The sequence below is a fragment of the Chiloscyllium plagiosum genome, chromosome 9, assembly GCF_004010195.1.
Source record: "Chiloscyllium plagiosum isolate BGI_BamShark_2017 chromosome 9, ASM401019v2, whole genome shotgun sequence".
Taxonomy (NCBI): Eukaryota; Metazoa; Chordata; class Chondrichthyes; order Orectolobiformes; family Hemiscylliidae; genus Chiloscyllium; species Chiloscyllium plagiosum.
Genome location: NC_057718.1, coordinates 86,951,166 through 86,963,165, shown reverse-complemented (window position 1 = coordinate 86,963,165; position 12,000 = coordinate 86,951,166).

Sequence of the window (12,000 nt, the reverse complement as noted above, 5' to 3'; positions counted from 1 at the left end):
ATACCTGGTTGGCATGGACGAGTTGGACCGAATGGTCTGTTTCTGAGCTGTACATCTCTATGACTGTATGACTCTAATATAATAGACACCAGATCGGCACCTCCCTCTACGTGCTGTCATAGGAGCTGACCAAAGCAAACAGTGTATCAGTATATTGGCAAAAAAAGCAGAGGACTGGTGCTGCAAGATGTCTTCTAAATGTTTATTTTAATTTTTTTCTGGGCATATTTCTTACCGTCTTATGCTTGTATTACCTCAAGCATGAGGAGAAAGTGAGGTCTGCAGATGCTGGAGATCAGAGCTGAAAATGTGTTGCTGGAAAAGCGCAGCAGGTCAGGCAGCATCCAGGGAACAGGAGACGTTTCGGGCATAAGCCCTTCTTCAGGATTCCTGAAGAAGGGCTTATGCCCGAAACGTCGATTCTCCTGTTCCCTGGATGCTGCCTGACCTGCTGCGCTTTTCCAGCAACACATTTTCAGCTTACCTCAAGCATGTGTGGCTGAGGGGAGGGGATCAGGTACAATGCTAGTTGACTTTCATGGAAGCAACTGTGTGTGATTTAAAATGTTAAAAAGAAAAAGACCCAGGAGTTAATTGGTGGAAGGGAAGAAGCTAGGGGGAAGTTGGAGTTTAACAGGAAGAATGAGGGACAGTGAGCACTATTTTGAAACAAAACACCAGTACAAAATACGGTGGCTTAATGGTAAGCACTACTGCCTCACAGCACCAGGGTCCCAGGTTTGATTCCAGCCTCAGGCGACTGTCTGTGTGGAGTTTACACATTCTCCCCATGGGTTTCCTCTGGGTGCTCCGGTTTCCTCCCACAGTCCAAAGACGTGCAGGCCATGTGAATTGGCCATGGTAAATTGATCATAATGTTCGGTGCATTAGTCAGAGGGAAATGGGTCTGGGTGGGTTACTCTTACTACTGCCTCACAGCACCAGGGTCCCAGGTTTGATTCCAGCCTCAGGCGACTGTCTGTGTGGAGTTTACACATTCTCCCTGCGTCTGCGTGGGTTTCTTCTGGGTACTCCACAGTCCAGAGATGTGCAGGTTAGGTGAATTGGCCATGCTAAATTGCCCATAGCGTGACAGTACATTAGTCAGAGGGAAATGGGTCTGGGTGGGTTACTCTTCAGAGGGTCGGTGTGGTCTTGTTGGGCCGAAGGGCCTGTTTCCACACCGTCGGGAATCTAATCATTGTTTGAGATCTGAGCGATCAGTTGCTTGCAACTATTTCTTTAAACAATAGGAATAGTAGTTACCTGGAATGTCTCCTTGTCTCAGCAGATGCCATGGAGAAGGAGGAATTAGGAAACCGGGATGGAGTCTGTCAGTGGGTTTGATGGTGAAGCGAGGATTGGTATGGACTTCGCCAACAAGTTCCATCCTGCCCTTAAATTCACGAGATCGATCTAGGTCACCTCCCTCCCCTTTTCTTGATTCTTTACTTCCATCTCCAGCAACAGTCCATGGGCAGACATCTACTATAACCCAAAGACTCCCATAACTAGAGGCCTGGCAATCCAACCACAACGCCATAAACAAACAGATGGTATCTAGATCTATGTATCAACCCCTCAGAAAACAAACAGGAAATGACATCACCTGGAACCCCATCCAGGACAAACATATATATAGAAAGCAGGAGACAACAGCTTCGCTTCACTTGGAGGTCGCCACTGGATATCAAATCTACAGTTCAGCGAGCAAACCTACACCCTAAACTCCCATAACCACCTGGACTGCATCTCCTCCAGCCCAGTATCCTGCAAGAATTCCATCCTGTTCGCCCAATTCCTGTCTCCGTTGCATCTGCTCAGATGAGGAGACATTCCATTCCCAAGCATCCCCGATGTCCACCTATCTCTCCCCCCACCTCCCTCTCATCCAGATAGCTTCTCCAGTGTTCTAAGCCACCCCCCCCTCCTCAAACATAATAAAGACAGGGACCAACTCTATTTTGATTTAATTCCCTGCCCTCCCTTTCACGGTTTGATCACACAGCATTGCGCTTTGATGTGAAGGGTACTGCTTGTCACTAGCCATTCGGGTGTTTCCTTTTTTCCTGTTGGTGGAAACTGAATAAAGATTCGTGCACCTTGTGTCTTTCACTGTGTCTCACACCTGCACAGACACAACATGGGTGCTGGGGAAAAAATAAGCACTACCGCAGTAGGGAACCCCTATTCCTCACCTTCTACCCCATTAGTCTCTGTATCCAATCCATGATCTTTAAACACTTATGCCAACTCCACCGAGACCCCACCACCAATTACATCTTCCGCACCCCCCCCCCCCCCCAACTCCTTTTCCTTCCACAAGGTCCATGCCCTTTGTCACTCATTGGTTCGTGCCACACTCCCCTGAACCCCCTGCTATCTTCCCCTGCAACCATAAAAGGTGCAAAACCAGCTGGCACACCACCCTTCTCACCTCCATCCAGGGTCCCAAACAGTCCTTCCAGGTGAGACAGAGGTTCACCTACCTGATCCTTCAACCAAGTTTACTGTATCTGGTGTTTCCAATGTGGTGTTCTCTACATTGGTGAGACCAAATGTAAACTAAGGGAACATTTCGTCGAGCATCTCAGCTGGGCCTGCAATGGCTGACTTGACCTTCCAGTCACCGATCATTTTAATTCCCTTTCCCATTCCATCTCCAACATGACCATCCTTGGCCTCCTCCAGTGAATCAGACCGCAAATTGGAGGAACAACATCTCATCTCATCTTTCGCCTAGTCAGCCTACAGCCCAGCAGACTCAACACTGAGTTCTCCAATTTCAAATAAACTCCCTTCCCATTCCCCAATTCCCTTTCCAGCCCTCCTCCTCCCTTCCATTCCACATACTGAACCTTCCTTCCAGCCATTAACGAGATTCATTCCTCCCATCGATCTAACGGGCCGTACCCTCTACCTGTGGTCACCAATCACTACATTAACCCTCCACCCTCTCCCCATCCAAAAACCTACCCCACCCCTTTATCTATAGCACCCCTCACTCCCACCTCTAGTCCTGAAGAAGGGTTGACTTCTCCACCTCCTATCTGGCTTGCTGCGTTCTTCGAGCTTGTCTACTTTGGATTCCAGCATCTGCATATTTTTTGTCACTATCTGGTATTTGGCATCTGCCAAATGTTAACCAGTTACAAATTCCCTCAGCATATGCAATCACCCATCTGAGACGCTATGTGACTCAATTAAACCCCAACAATGGAACTTCACCCCCACCCCCCACCTCCCTTTTCCTTTTCAGTCAAATTTAGTTCTGTAATTCTCAATTCCTCAACAAATGAAGGAAGCAGAACTTTCTGACAAAAAATCAAAACCCACGAAATTTCTCCAATTTGCACGTTCTCAGAATTGCCCAGTCTGAATCAAACATCGGTTTGGTTTTTGTGGGGAAATAATTCCAATACAGATTACTTCAAAGATTTAGCTTGCCTGAAAAAAAATACTTTGTGAAGATATGAACAGACAGATCAGTGGGTTGTTGTAAGCATTCTGTGAAGTGTGTAACATTTTGAATTTTTCTGTTATTGCAAAATTTCTAATTTTTTTCCAAAACGTTTTGAGGAATCACATTGAATCATCAGCAAACCACAAAAGACATAAAAAGAACTGGCAAAAATTCTAGTTCAACATGCTATTCTGAATGTTGACCAATGGATTTTCACTATGAATTTCAACAAACAATTTCCACATTAAAAAGTGTACTAACAAAAATTGCAACTTAGAATTGTAACAATGTTTTTTTTACAATAAGCTAGCTAATCATCTTCGTTTTGGAGGGAGTCCAGACAATACATTGTTCAAGATCAGGGAAGATTCCACTCAATGAGGGCATTGGGAAGCCAGTTGGGAAAATATAAGACAAGATTTGCATACTTGACATCGATGGGAGAAAATCTGATTTTCCAACAAAGTTTTGAATGGTGAAACAAGAATCTTGTTAGTGAGAGCATGAGACCTGTTTCCATCCATTTGCATGCCATTATTACCAAAATTCACCTTACTGATATGCGTTTTTCCATTCTCCCACCCAAAGGATAGATACTGAACAGTGACTACCCGAGACATGAAGAAGATCAGAGCAGATACCAGACAATTGTAGCTTGCTGCTTACTTCCCCAGTCCTCCATCTTCCGTCGCAATCACTGACATCACAGGCTCCATGTGCAAAGACTGTTGACATCGCCCCATCCAGAGAGTTTGACATCAAACATGTACTACCCTCAATGCACCCTCATGGCACATCTCTATCCCAATTGCAAACCACTTCGATCTGCACTTCAATACTGTATGCTGGAGTGCATCTGCCATTATGATGCTTCTATCAGGAGACTGCTCACAGAGATGGACATCCATCTCATGGATTCAATCAGGATGTAACTCTCTTTCAATTTGTTCCCTTAGTGCTTACTCACTTGCACCATCTTGGATCCGCATAGCATCTCTAATGTGCCTTTTTTAATTTTGTTCCCTCACCCAGAGCTTAAAGGCTCAGAATATTTCAGTCTTGACTTACCTTTCAGTGGAGACACAAAATCAGGCACCTTGTCATGGTTGTCGGCAGTTATTAGTCAAAGGCTGTATGTGACCAAACTGTATCAATTTCCAACCTACACTATATGCCAGCAGCTGACACATCAGACATGTTGCATGTGCCAGAATGAAATAGATATGGCTCAAAGTGTGGGGGGAGTAATCCTTAGTCAGGCCAAGGGAGACTGCCTTCAGTCAGGAGCCTCAGCAAAGTAAGTAAAAGGAAGCCTCTAATATCAATCCAGGGACTTGGTCATGGCCATTCAACCACTTGAGGTGCCAAAGGTCACTATATCCAGGAAGTAGGCCCCAGTCAGTCCTGCCAGTTCATTGCAACCATTCTGAGGAATTCTGTAATTCAGTTGAAGAATTGCACTGATATCATCGGAGATCTGGCCATTCATCGGTTGGGGCTGTTTGTCAATGAGTCAAGAGTGGTGGACCATGGTTAATCTTGGGGTCAACTCAATAGGATGTGTGTGGAGGTGGGGTTTACTAGGGACACTACTGTGGTAGAGAAATTGGGAAAGTCAGTTGGGGAATTGAAGGCAGCATGCTGGAATGCAGAGGGGAAACTGTGAAGTGTGGGGGAAGAGATGTTATTGTATTGGGTGACTGTGGAAAGGGATTTCATCGATGCTCACAATCACCTTGACATCAAATTGTACAACACGATGGTTGACATGATGAGATTGTAGGTCTGTGGCAGGGAGTAATGTTGGGAGATGAAGTTGTCATTCAAAGACAAGGTTGGGAACATGTGGAAGCTCAGTAATGATGGGGTCATCAGGGAATGACAACAAGAACATGGAGGTAGAATTCTTTTCCAATTCTCTCGTCCACTAAAATCCTATCTTCTCCCTTAGTTCAAGCCATGTTTCATTTGTAAGCTACTCCCAGACATCTATATTTAAACTACCTTAAACTCATAGTCAGTTCTGTCACAGATACATAATACCAGAATAAATTAATTAACTAATTACAGCTGCTCTCCAGTGGAACTTGTTTGTTCCTGTCCAAGACTCAAAAAAACTTAGTAAATTTTAGTTAAATGGTAAAAAGAGGCAAAACTAGATCTTCAGAAAGAGATTAGATTAATATTTCTTTGCTCACTGAGCTTCACATTCAGTTCAATCTACACTCGAAAGATTGCTCTTTGGATAAATATGTTTCTCCAAAATTCCATATTTGATTTATAAGTGACCATCTTATGTTTATGAATTCTAGTTTTGGTCCTCCAACACATTTTGTGTACCTGTAATTATCTCAAGAATGTCTGTTCAGTCACACTCCGCTTTCTCTTTCTTTAAAGAAACTGCCTCTGCTTATTCAGTCTTGTCCTGAGAGTTCCAATTTTTCAATTCTAACATCATCCTTCTAATTGTTTTAGCCTTTATAGTAGTTTCATTCTATGGCAATCTGGACAATGCTTGATATATGGTCTGACCAAGGGTCCATACAACTTTAACAAAACTTCCCTGCTTTGGTTACCTCTATCCTTCTAGAATTGAACCCAACTTTGGATTTTTTTTTAATAGCCTCATTAACCAGTGTTACTTTTAATGATCTTTTCATTTTTACCTCATTTCCTGGAAAAAGTATTTAGTTTTTATTTTAAAGTCTTAAAGCAATTAGGGATAAAATTTTGGATAGTTCCTCTTTGATTTCATAACTTGAAGGTGTATCAGTGAATTACAACAGCAACTTGAACTTCAGTAGAATCTTTCATGTAGCAAAACATTCACAAAAGGAAACATCAAAGACAGAGGGGAGGGGGAGCTACCTAAATTCAACAGAAGCAAATCAAACAAAGTGAGAATTTAATAAGGTTAATGATATTCAAAGTTTGTGAGAAGATTTGTAGCTCGGGTGCTCGTTGTTGTGGTTCTGTTCGCCGAGCTGGGAATTTGTGTTGCAGATGTTTCGTCCCCTGTCTAGGTGACATCCTCAGTGCTTGGGAGCCTCCTGTGAAGTGCTTCTGTGATCTTTCCTCCGGCATTTGTAGTGGTTTGAATCTGCCACTTCCGGTTGTCAGTTCCAGGAGTCCATTCCAGTGGCCGGTATATTGGGTCCAGGTCGATGTGCTTATTGATTGAATCTGTGGATGAGTGCCATGCCTCTAGGAATTCTCTGGCTGTTCTCTGTTTGGCTTGTCCTATAATAGTACTGTTGTCCCAGGAAGACAGCTAACGATCCACATCCATGAACACCAACTAGCCACGAAACGACACGACCAGCTATCCTTAGTAGCCACACACGCAGATGACAAGCAACATGAATTCGACTGGGACAACACTACTATTATAGGACAAGCCAAACAGAGAACAGACAGGGAATTCTAGAGGCATGGCACTCATCCACAGATTCAATCAATAAGCACATCGACCTGGACCCAATATACCGGCCACTGCAGCGGACAGCTGGAACTGACAACCGGAAGCGGCAGATTCAAACCACTACAAATGCCGGAGGAAAGATCACAGAAGCACTTCACAGGAGGCTCCCAAGCACTGAGGATATCACCTAGACAGGGGACGAAACGTCTGCAACACAAATTCCCAGCTCGGCGAACAGAACCACAACAACAAGGTTAATGATAGACAAATGCCAAGGGTTCAATTGTGTTTAAAGAAATGAGGAAACTATTGATGTGTCATGATCTTCCCAAACGCTCTTGATTCAAGAATTTCCTTCTTAAATTAGAAAGCTATCAGTGTCACTTTTCCTTAAATACAATATTCATTCTCAGAATATGGTCATCACTAGAAAATTCAGCATTTGTTCCTTGTCTTTATTTGTCCTGGACAAGGTGATTTAGTTACTTTCTGGTCCCACTACCTCCATACTGGGAAAGTGCACTCACAGTGCTTTTAGCAGGGAGATCCACCATTGTGATCCAGCAAAAATGAAGGAACAGTTATATATTTCCAAATTAGGACGGACTTGAAGGCGATCTTTAAGGTGGCAATGTTTCATGTGTTTTCTCCCTTTGTTCTGCTCGGTGGTAAAAGACAAAATAGGAGTATATGAATATTTATCCCATCAATATGATCAAAGCTGATCATTCAACTCAGTGCTGTCTCACTTCATTCTTTTTATCAAGTGCAGGAGAGTTTACATCCCACTGTGAAACTATTGAGAAGGTATAAATCAAACAGGAGGTACAGATCTGAGAGACTAGTTTTAGCCAATTTCATGACATATTAATGCTGGGTTTTGCTTAATGACGGTTTAATGAACTTGTCTCAACCTGGTCAGGTGATCAATGTAGCCACCTTAAGTTATTGTTCTTTTTAAAACCAATTTAATCAATGTAACATCTCTGTTATTAAAATCAGATGATGCAAGTTGAAAAGTGGAGTCCATTTTTACCACCATCTTAACAACCTAACTAAGCATTCTATTGCCTTTTTGAATGTTTAAACAAGGAGCACTCTCATTTGACAGGACTACACTGATCTCATATCTACGTTGAACTAATGTGAGATCCATCAACTCTCTAATGCAGACAACAGCTTACCAATAGTTTACAAGAATTGAAAAACGTATGACAGTAAACCACACAATTCATCAGATATCATCCTCCTCAGCATTTGATTACAACACTTTAAGCTGATTGTACAAGTTGAAAACCCAAATGAATTGGGGAAATCATGTTCAAGCCACAGGGAATAATGTGTACATGGAAGGATTGCAATCAATATTTGCAACATCTACAAACTTTGACAAAGGGTCAGTTAGACTCGAAACGTCAGCTCTTTTCTCTCTTTACAGCTGCTGCCAGACCTGCTGAGATTTTCCAGCATTTTCTCTTTTGGTTTCAGATTCCAGCATCCACAGTAATTTGCTTTTATCTAAAAGAACTTGTTGCATATGAAATTGTCCTTCTCTGATAGTAGCAGCTGTTAAGCAAATAATTTTGCATTACAGATGCAACAATGTCTCCTGAAGTTCTATGTTTCTCATTCTTACCTACATATAGGTTCCTGCCAACACCATCCAAAAATATGGTCAAGTTCCATCCAGTTCTAACTTTGCACCTTTGCTCACAACCCTCCACCGCCTCTTGTGTTATCATTCTGCTTGTCCAACAATTCATAAAACCAAAAAAACTGTGGATGCTTGAAATCTGAAAGAGAAACAGAAATTGCTGGAAATTCCCAGCAGGTCTGGCAGCATCTGTGGAGAGGAATCAGAGTCAACATTTTGAGCCCAGTGACCCTTTTTCAGAACTGATGAAATGCAGTTCATCGGGGGGAGGAGTAGATGGAGATAGAGCTCCAAGAGAGAGAAAAACATTTGGACAGACAAAGAAGTGGACAGACACCAGGCCTAGGAGAATGAATAACTGCTATGGAGACAGTGGTTCTGTATGGTAGCAACCAGTGTTGATGACCAGGCCCAGTATGTGGAGATGAGGGAAAGAGTGGGGAAAGATGCTCAAGCCCTAAAATTTTTGAATTTGATGCTAAGTCTAGAAGGGTGCAGGGTTCTGAAGTGGAAATGAGGTGCTGATCTTTCAGCTTGCGTTGAACTTCACTGGAGCACCGCAGCAAGCCTGAGACAGGGATGTTGGCCAGGGAACAAATTGGTGTTTTTAAGTGGCAAGCAACTGGAAGCTAACGGGCTTTTTTGCAGACAGAACGTAGACGTTCTGCAGAGCGATCTGCTTTGTTTCCTCAATGTAGAGGAGACCACATTGTGAGTGAAGTGCAGATAAAGCGCTGCTTCACTGGAAGGTGTGTTTGAGGCCTTGAATAGTGAGGAGGGAGGAAGTAAATGGGCAGGTGTTACACCTTGTGCGATTGCAGGGGAAGGTGCCATGGGGAATGTGTTGGGAGTGAAGGAGGAGTGGACTAGGGTATTAGAGCAAGAACGGCTCCTGTGGAAGGCTGACAAGGGAAGTGAGGGGTTTGTATGTTTGGTGATGGTATCCTGCTGGAGGTGGCAGAAATTGCAGCTAATGATCCGCTGGATGTGGATGCTAGTGGGATAATGGTTGAGGACATGGAGCTATCATTGTTATGGAAGGAAGAGAGGAACCGGGGGCCAAGATTGAGCGTCCTGGCAACTACCGTGCTGAGGAATCCTCAGTCATGGAAGAAGGTAGACATTTCAAAGGCCCTCTTGTAAAAATTGGCATCTTCAGAACAGATGTGACAGAGACACAGGGACTGGGGGAATGTAATAGAGTCTTTACAGGAAGCAGGGTGTGAGGATGTACAGTCAAAGTAACTGTGGGGGTCGGTGTGTTTGTAGAGGACATTGGTGGCCAGCCTATCCCCAGAAATGAAAACAGCGATGGGGAGATGAAGCACAGACTGGGTGACTGCTTTGCAAAACATCTACATTCTGTCCACCAAAAAGCTCAACTTCTAGTTGCTTGCCACTTCAACACACCACCGTGTTCTCTGGCCAACATCTCTGTCTCAGGCATGCTGTTCTGCAGCAAAGTTCAGCACAAGCTGGTAGAACATCACCTCATTTTTCACTTGGTAACTCTATAGTCTTCTGGACTTAACACCGAGTTCAATAATTTTTGGGTTTGAGCTCCTTTCCCCATGCTTTACCCCACCCTCACACACCAGGCCTTGTCATCATATGAGCTGCTACCACACATAGCCCATTGTCAACTACTAGTAGTCCCAATTAGCAGCTGCTCATTCTCCCAGGCCTGGTCTTTATCCACACCCTTGTCTGTCCAACTGTTTGTCTCTCTCTTTGGGTGCTGTCGTTTACTTCTGGTCCTTGCCCCCATTCTATGTTTTGCATAAAAAAACATTTTTTCTAGCTACCATCAGTTCTGAAGAAGGGTCACTGGACACAAAATGTTCACTCTGATTTCTCTCCACAGATGCTGCCAGATCTGCTGAGATTTTCCAGCAATTTCTGTCTTTGTTCAACAATTCATCTTGCATGATCTCAAGATAAATATTGAAGAGCAATGTTCATTGGCCTGCATCATTAATGCCATACCCTCAATACTTCCCTTGTTTAGGATGCTTCTTAAAATTTACTGCTTTGGTCAAGGGTTTAGTCTGTTGTACTCATATAGCCATATGTGGCTTATCGGTAAATTGTGTCCAATAACACTTATGAAAGACCGTTCTGATGTTTTACTATGTTCAAGGCACTATATGAATACAAGCCCATTATTGAAAGTGCTTCCTCAGTAAAATAACCCTTTTAGATACACTATTGCTCTTGTGGATCAAACAACAGTTTAATTTGTCTGAGATCCTGTCATAAGGCAGCTGCATTGAATGGAATAGTATCCATTAAACAATGCATCTAAGGGAAACACCTCAATCCAGAGATCTCCCAACCAAGGTTGATATTCACTGGCCATCCTCCCAATATCTGAGCCTTCTCCTTCTGTCCCCTTGTGCTTTGTGCTTCACCCTGTGCATTTCTCTCTGGATCTTTGTGTCCCTCCGCTTGGAAGGGCTGGTGGCATGATGTAGAGAAATAATTGGATCCTACTGACTTATCTGAAACCTATCTTTCTAACACATTAGTACTAAAGACTTAACATGTATATTGATGTCCATATAAACTCTGGTCAACATTTCAAGTCCCTAACATAATTAAACACGGCCAAGCCACTTACCACTAATCATGACAAATATTCCTCACTTTAACTTCCCTACATCATCACCATGGTCAGATTTGGGATATCATGGTTAGTTATATATTGATGCTTGACATCTTGTTGCCAAATACCCTGTTGTAAATCATGCTCGCACTGTGCTGTGAAAGAAAACTCCAACACTGGAAGATGTAGCACCCAGTGCGACGTCCACGCGAGTTGAAAAGTGGATCTCCAGCTCCTTGTGTGATGTTAGTTGGCAGCATGGGTGGAGATGCTCGGGTGATGGTCAGTCAGCAGAGCAAGGTCAGTCAATAAAATACAGAGACAATATCACACTGGAGTGTACCATCAAGCAAGGTATCAGGAACTGATGGTTGTAATTGGATTCAGGGTGTCCTGGTCAGTTTCATATTAGTTCCAAATATACCACTTGGATGAATAAATCCTTTTAAAAACGAATCAACTTCATTCTTGGGATGTGGGTGTCACCAGCATTCTATAATTACCAAAGAAGATGTGATCTATTTGAAGTGGACTTTTGAGTGAATGATCCCTCGTTCTGTGAGAAAGGAGGAGTTACGAAGTTTGGAGACAAACAGCTTCAGAATTTAATGGGGTTACTATCTGTTACATTCTGGGCTTGGTGGACCCCAGCCATTCCATAAAGCCGGATGGGCCTATGGTGCTGCTGCTTTGCTGTGATACTGCAATGCCATTCTGTGGTCACTGTGTCCACTTAAAATGGATAAACTAAACTCAACAGCAGAATTTACAAGAGACACCTTTTGAAATACCTTACCCAATTTACAATGCACACAGATTTCAAACAATCCATAGACTGACATACGGGTAAAATGTCA